Genomic DNA, 7,930 nt, shown 5'->3' with positions numbered 1-7,930 from the left:
CTTTGCTATTACATCATTGTCTGCACATAGGTAATTGAGGGAAGATAGTCTTCAGGGTAAGGTCCAAATGCAAAGAGATGACCCATGTTCTAACATCTATGTCTTATGGTTAAACTAGAGGCCCGATGCATGAAAATTCATGCACTCAGGCTGGGGGCAGGGGGGGCCTCAGTCCGACCTGTGCCCTCTTGCAGTCCGGGACCCCCCAAGAAGGATGTCCATCTACTGGCTTAGGCCCACTCCCCAGGGGATCGGGCCTAAGCCGTCAGTCAGACATCCTCAGCACTGCTGAGGAGGTGGGAAAGGCTCCTGCTGCAGCCGCTGAGCTCACAGCCATCAGCCCGGCGTGTGGCTGAGCGGAGCTCCCCCTGTGGGAGCGCTCTGACCACCTGGGAGCAGCTCCTACATTGAGCGCCTGCCTCCTGGTAGTCAGTGTGCATTGTAGCAATGGGCCTTTCCTGGTCTTTCTGCTGTTAGGGTCAATTTGCATATTACTCTTTTATTATATAGGATTATTATGTAGGAGGATATAGGATGCCCTTACCCATAAACACTACCTAAAGTGCTGTACTGTGACTGTATTTATGTCATCCTCAAACTCAGGGCCTTTGCAAAAATATCCACAGTTCTTTTTCTTTTGTTCATGATGGCTGCTAACCTAGAGAGAGAGAACTGTGCAAAAGACACTGAAACCAGAAACTCAGCCTCCTGTCGGACCAGCCATATCCCCATAGCATGTGTCACTCTAATAGATCCTAATAGATATTAAGAAACATTAACATTTTATGAGAAATGCAATAAACCCTATTCTCAGATATAATCCCTAATGAATCCAATGAACTGTTCATATTAAGCCATGGCTAAGTACAGTTTTCATAAGCTTTAAGCAAATTCTACCAAAAGACTCTCATTAAGATATACCCAGAGGTACAAAGAGTTCATAGAAAACTATTTCAGCCAATGTATTAAGTTCAAACGGATGACATGTGCATAGAGTTCCATGCTGTTGAAAGTCTAAATTTAATTTTTCTAAAAGACTAAATGCTCAGACACATTACATTCTAATAAGCAGTGATTACCTTCCCACCATCTGTCAATATCAACATATATAAAATAAGAGCACCCCCTCACTCCCATGATAACTGGAAGTTTGTGCATTTAAAGGATAACAACTGAAATCCAAGACAGATAAACCCTGTAAATATAAAGAGGTAGCCGGCTGAGGGCGCTGGCCACGTCGGGAGCACAGGGGACTCTCTCAAGTCTCAGTAGGATCTGAAGTGATGCTCCCACTTTATTCAATCAAAACACAAGACTCTCATTTAGACCTCAACTTCCTTCATATATAATCCTATGCAGTATGGCTCCCAGGTTTCCTAACACATAGAAAACATGAAAAGCAGATAATTAGAATGTGGGTAAAGGTCATGTCCAGACAATAAGCAAGGAGACAGACAAGACATAAAATGCAGACACAAGAATTTCGGAAGCTGCATAAATGGAGCTATTTAGTGAAAGGGTGGATGCTCTGCGTTCCTCTCCGGCACGTTCCCGGTGAGAGTCCAGTGAGATAATGGCTGAGCTTGTTCAGCGTAGAGCCAGGGACTGTGTAAGCGCTCACTATCCAGAAGCTACTGAAAGGCGCTGGAGTGAAGGAATCGGGGCAGTGCTGGGGGTAGGGCATAGAGTCAGAGCACAGGCTCACATGCCAGCTTCAAACAATCACACAGAGGTCAAAGAAAATCTGTCCATTTTTAAGGATGCTTTCAGAAAGGTTGTAATAGTCCATGAAGAGAAGTGTGTTGTCTAGAAAGGACTAAGCCTCAGTTTTTTGAAACTCGACACTTAAGTAAAATGCCTCGATTTCTGGGCACGAACACCAGATCCACAAGAAAGGTCCTGTGGATGTTCACCATTGTCATTTTCTGTGTATCCTTACATGTGAAGAGAGGGTATATGTCTCTGATCCCCAATCACCCATTTTCTTGTCCAGCAGTCAGCCACACTTTTACTCAGGGCACTCTTCGCCCTTGGATCTTACCTGCTGTCAATCTTTGCCTCATGGACTCATCTTGTGTACAGATACATCCATGTCTTCATTTACTGCCTAGCTCACTCCACAAAGGGTTCCAAGTGGCTTACAGGAAAGAGATACAAACTGATAAGAACAAATAAATACAGAAAGATGAGGAGCAGAGAATATATCTCAGTAGAAATCTCAGTAGAAATAGGCTGCAGCTCAAACTAGGGACCAGTCATGGTGGGCTTGTCCATAGCCTAGGTGCTGAGAAGCACCCTAAGTTGGGCGGGGTGGTGGAAGGAGGAGGAAGTGGGCTGTGTATGTGTTCTAAGGGAGGATAAGCATAGCTAAGTCATCTGACCCTAGAAAAAAATCTAATCAGCAGAGGGAGTGATGATTTTAGTTCCACTGTTGTGGTTGTTGCTCAGATCTGTGGCCGAGCCAGCCAACTGGAAAGGTGTGAATGCTGCGAGTGAACATTGAGGGTTCTAATTCAGCTAATTCTGTTCAGCATGGCAGAACATGCGCACTGTGTGGGACCTCTCTCACGGATATAACGCAAAGGGGGAGGGGCCTCAATATCAAGCTGCCAAGCAGATTTCGCTCTGCAATGGCTCAAGCGTCACAGGACAGTGACACTTGGCAGGTAGACTGCAACCACCAGCAGGAAACTGAAGCTCGGCAGGAGAAACAATGGTGCACGGTAGACTGGGGAGCAGAAGCACCCTCCCAGGAAAGCCCTGCTGCATGGAAAGGTGGGGACACAGAGGGGTGACGACGTGGTGATGGCCACCCATGCAGCATTGCCCAGTTAGTGACAGGGCAGTTGTATAAATTACTGCTGAATGTGGAGGGGTCGACATTCTTAATCTTGCCCTTCCTGCTGCCCACTCAGTGGGTTCAGGCTCGGTCACCATGTTATCTCTTGCCCTCAAAGGGCTGCTTTGTAATTGCTTTATTGGTCCTTAACATCTTTATGATTCAGAAAATGAAGGAAGAGCCACAGCAACCAGAGAAAAGCAGAAACGAAGGACAAGAGGTGTATGGCCTGGGCTGGAGACGTCTTCTCTTAGAGCACAAAGCAAGAATACAAAGAAATGGGGTGGAGGAGGAGTTTTTTGTGTGACTTCTTTTAAGGGAATGGTGCCAGAAAACAGGCAGGATGTTAGAGATGTGGCTAGAAGGAAGAGGGGAGATTTTAATATGTGTTGTGGTCTATGTATAGCCCTGCTATCATGATATCTGAGGATTGCCAGTAAAAATGGAATGTGTTTGGGGTTCTGGAATGTGGAGGAGTAATTGTTTGATGGTGACTTGGGACTGGGGGGTGCTTTGAAGGAAGAGGCAACAGTCATATCAGAGTTGCAGACGAGGAGCCACGTCATGTTTGAGTTATTACAAGAAATTCAATGTACGTGATGTTTGTCTCCCTGGCTAGAAGGAAGAGGGGAGATTTAACATGTGAGTGTGGTCTAAGACTGGACCCTGAAGGCCATGGTTGCATTAGTGCTATCCTAGCCATGTATTTAGACCTTCTGAGTGTGATCGAGCTGCCCAGCTCCAGCCCCTGATGGGGCAGTGGCAGCTGCAGAAAATGTATCCATGAGCCTATGTGAGAAGTTCCCAGGGACTCAAAAACAATGAAACACTAAACAGGAGAGGGAAGACAAGGAGTTTTTGCAGAAGGAGAAAAATTTGCAGGTTCTGTGTCAGCAGGTGGATGTAGGAGCTATTGCAATGTGAATTGTTGCTGTTAATTAATTCACAGGCTGTAAAGGGAGGAAAATGAGCATTCTGTGTAAATTATAATAAGAGGATCCTCCATGGACTTACAACAAGACTAGAGGCCTGGTGCACGAATTTAAGGGTGGGTCCCTCAGCCTGGCCTGCACCTGGGCGGGATCCCTCAGGGGATGTAGAAGAGCCAGTTTCAGCCCGATCCCTGCAGGCTAGGCCGAGGGACCCATTCATGCTTGGGGCCTCTAGTATGCATATAAGATCTTCAGTTAATCTCTTCCCATCTACCCTCCTCCCCCCTGCTCCCTTCCCTCTGAAATTCATAATTTTGTTCCATGGTTCCATGCCTGTGTGTTGAGCATCTGCCTGCTGGTGGTCAGTGCACGTCATAGCTACCTGTCAAATGGTCACTTAGGCTTTTATATATATAGATTGCTCCCAATCGCCTGCAAGAAAAAGAGATCACCTTAGTATGGCAGAGGACTATTGCCATGACCTGGCCCTCACTTCAGCTTCAGCTTCCGTGACACCTTCCCTCACAATCTGCATTCTAGATCTGTGGTCCTCAGCTCTAAGAGGGGTTGCTCCCCAGGGACGTTTGACAATGTGTAGAAACACTTTTGATTGTCATGACTGGTTGGGGAGAGGAAATTATACTGGCTTCTAGTGAGTAGAAGTGAGGGATGTGGCTGAACACCCTACAATAGACAGGACAGCCCCCAGAGGGAGTCCCCACAACTAACCCGCATGCCAGCCATACCCAGGGGGGAAAAACACCACCTACATTGAATGTCTTGTAATTACTCAAACATGACGTGTCTCCTCATCTCCAACTCTGATATGACTGTTGCCTCTTTTTTCAAAGCTTCCCCCGAGTCCCAAGCCACCATCAAACAAGTACTCCTCCACTTCCCCTCTCAACTCTCGCCATCTTTTGAGAACTTTCACGGAATGACTTGGGTGCTATTTCCTGGATTTTGCCATGCATTTAGTGTATGCTTTCATCATGGAAAAATTAACATTCTTGGTTATTTCTTAATATCTCCTCTTCCCCCTCCACTACACTGTAAGTTCATGGAGGCAATTTGGGGCCAGGTGTCTTTTTTTGTTTGTATGTGGTTTTCTGGTTTTTTGTTTGTTTGTTTGTTTTTGTTTGTTTGTTTTTTATCTTTGCATCTCCAACCTTTGGCATAGTGTGATCAATAAACCGTTGTCAAATGGATAAACAAATGTCATTTAATCTCTGGGAGGTTTCTCTCATTTTTGAAATTGGACATAATAATATCTGCTCTGGCTTCTCCACATATTTTTTGTCATGACCAAATGAGGTAGTAGATGGCAAGTTTGTCGTTTAATGTTTCATAATGATAATAGCTTCCTTTTACCAAGCACCTTCTATGTGCTTGCCACCGGTAGTATGCTTTACCTATGACATGGCTAGGGAGGGACAATTATGCATGAGAAATTCAAGTGACTTATCCAAGATCACAGAGTTAGTTCACAGCAGATTTGAGGTTCAAATCCAAATTTTAGGACTGGGAAGGAGTATAGACTTTGGTATCACTTTGGAAACCTAGGAGTTCAAAGATAGGATGGTTCCTAAAGATAGGAAATTTATCCAAACAGTCAGGAAAATATTTGTTTTTTCTGTAACCTGACCAACATAGAGGCCTTTCTCAGGGAACCTGGAATTTGAATAGCACAAGTAACCCACCTGGTTAGTTAGAATTTCTCTTTGTTTGTGCATGAAAGATGGCTCATTATAGCAACCATGCATAGGAAGGTCGTACTATATGCATTTATTCAGTTAAGTCTAATGTATTATGTAAGGCTTGGTGGGTGCCATTTATCACCAGTAGATGTAATTTATACAGATTACCAGAGTCGGATAAGTTGCACAGCTTGTGAGGGTAGCCTGTTACGTGGAGGGTGATGCCACAACTTCCTCTCGGCCAGTCTGTGGAAGGGTCTGGCAACCTGCACCCCACGTACACCTCATAGTTGTAAAAGTTTTAAAGCAAGTGGTTAGACCTCATCACCATGGCCCTTTTGAGTGCTTGTGAGAGCCACTGCCAGAGCCTGGAGAGGTGCCACTCACTCGTGCGGTTTGACTTAGAATAATGCACCCTCTTCTGCATTAGTACAAGAAGCCACTGTGGGTTTGTGTGGTGTGTGTGTGTGTGTGTGTGTGTGTGTGTGTTTTGTTTTAATGTTTTAATTGATTTCAAAGAGAGTATGGGAGAGGGATATGGAGAAACATCAATGAGAAAGAAACATCATCGATCGGCTGCTCCCACCTGGGGACTGAGCCCAAAACCCGGGCATGTGCCCTGACAGGAATGGAACCTGTGACCTCTTGGTTCCTGGATTGATGTTCAACCACTGACTCACACCGGCTGGGCAAGAAGCCACTGTTTTGACACTAGATTTAAACCTGCCCTGTCATCCACGCTGGACCAGCCTTGCGCCCTTTTTTGTCTTTCCTGCTAATAGTCAATCACACCCAATATGACTTGATTCTTTTTGTTGTTAAGACTTTACTCTTCCCATGGAGACAGAGGAGCATGCTAGTATTTCTTGTTTATAGCGATCTCCCTTAACACCATTATCAGGATCTTTGCTTCCCTGGTTTGGTGTGTTCTGCTTGCTCTCTTCCACCAGCTCTGGCTTCTCCATTTTCTCTGATCCCAGCTGTTTGCTCTCTCCTCAGACTTCCATGTTCTGCACAACAAAAAGAAATTCCTGAACTTTACAGGCCACAGCTGAGCGGAGGGGTCCTTGTTGAAGCCTGCCTCCCTAGGCTGAGACCTGACCATCTGCACAGGATGGACTGTACTTGATTGATGTGGGGAAAGATGGACTTGATACGCTCTCACTGTATAGCAGCCATTTCATGTGAAGAGACGATATCCTTGTAGCTAGATGAGGAGGGAAAGGAGGAATTAGATGGCCTCCAAGCCAGGCAGGTCCTTACCTTATTTAAATCTCATGAGGTGCTGTCAAAGGCTGTGTCTATGCTGCAGGGGTCACTGTGCCTTGTAGCTGTGGACTGTTTTTGCTGTCAAGCTGGAGGGCATTTTACCAGATGCAGTTGTTGAGATGAAGAATTTAGCAAAGGGAAAGAGAACAAGAGAGGTGACCACTATCTTAGTACAACTACTTCTTCCCAAAAGCAAAGTTGAAATAATTGTGCTTAGCAACAATTACTTCCCACCAGAACTGTGCAGTTACACTTTGCTGTGTTAGTGTCATCAGTTGAGAAGGCAAGCCATCGAAAGCTTGGGTATGCGATCTCAGCAAGTCCCTCCACCCGATCTCTCTCCCTTCCCCAATCACCCTGTCCTTCACCTGACCCCATAAATGCCTCGCAATCACCCCAACGTTATTCTCTTATCAGTGTCTTAGTCTAGAATGGTCTCCTTGCCCACCTCCATGTATACATGTGCCAACTCACCCATCCTTCAAGGCCCAGCTTAAGAACACGTAACTTTTTCCGAGTCCATGCTATGTACTAGACACCAACTTAGTTGCTTTATTTGCATAAACTCACTGGATTGTCATATCACCCTCAGGGAGTACTATTATTATCCCCACTGAATGGATGACACACTTGAGGTCTAGAGAGGTAGATGTACTTGCCCCATATCTGACTGCTAATATGAGGTAGAGCTGGGATTTGAACCCTAGGATGGGACCCCAGAGCCTCATGCTTTTAACCTCTGTTCTCATTGCCTTCTGGGATCCGCATTGTTCACCTGTCCTTGGAGCTCCTACAATAGTTTATGTTCAGTTCTCCTAGGTTACTGAAATTATGTCCCTCTTCCCTTTCCCCTTCGAGATTTGATGAGGGCTGAATCTACATCGGTTTTATCGGTTTACTTTTTAAGGTACGCACAGTAGGGACTCAATAAATATATAGAAGCATTGAAATGGTGGCCCAGAACCAAACCTCACCCCTTTCTGCAGTGGATGTGCTCTTTTTTACATCCAAGAGGTCACTCTTGAACAGTGAAAACATAGGCCAATATTCTGTGGTTAAACAAAGGACTCTCCCCCTCATTTCTTACATGCAGTATTTAGGCTGGGAATGTTGATTTTTAAGCAGACTGATTATATGTGTTGGGGATTTCTTTTAAAAAGTAAGAGATTTGTCTCCACAGCAGGAAATAAGGA

Source organism: Myotis yumanensis, unplaced genomic scaffold (genome assembly GCF_028538775.1).
Source record: "Myotis yumanensis isolate MYYU_CA2020_CCGP unplaced genomic scaffold, mMyoYum1.0.hap1 SCAF_12, whole genome shotgun sequence".
In the NCBI taxonomy this organism is placed as follows: domain Eukaryota; kingdom Metazoa; phylum Chordata; class Mammalia; order Chiroptera; family Vespertilionidae; genus Myotis; species Myotis yumanensis.
The sequence above is the reverse complement of the archived record's forward strand: the minus strand, read 5'-3'. Positions refer to the sequence as shown.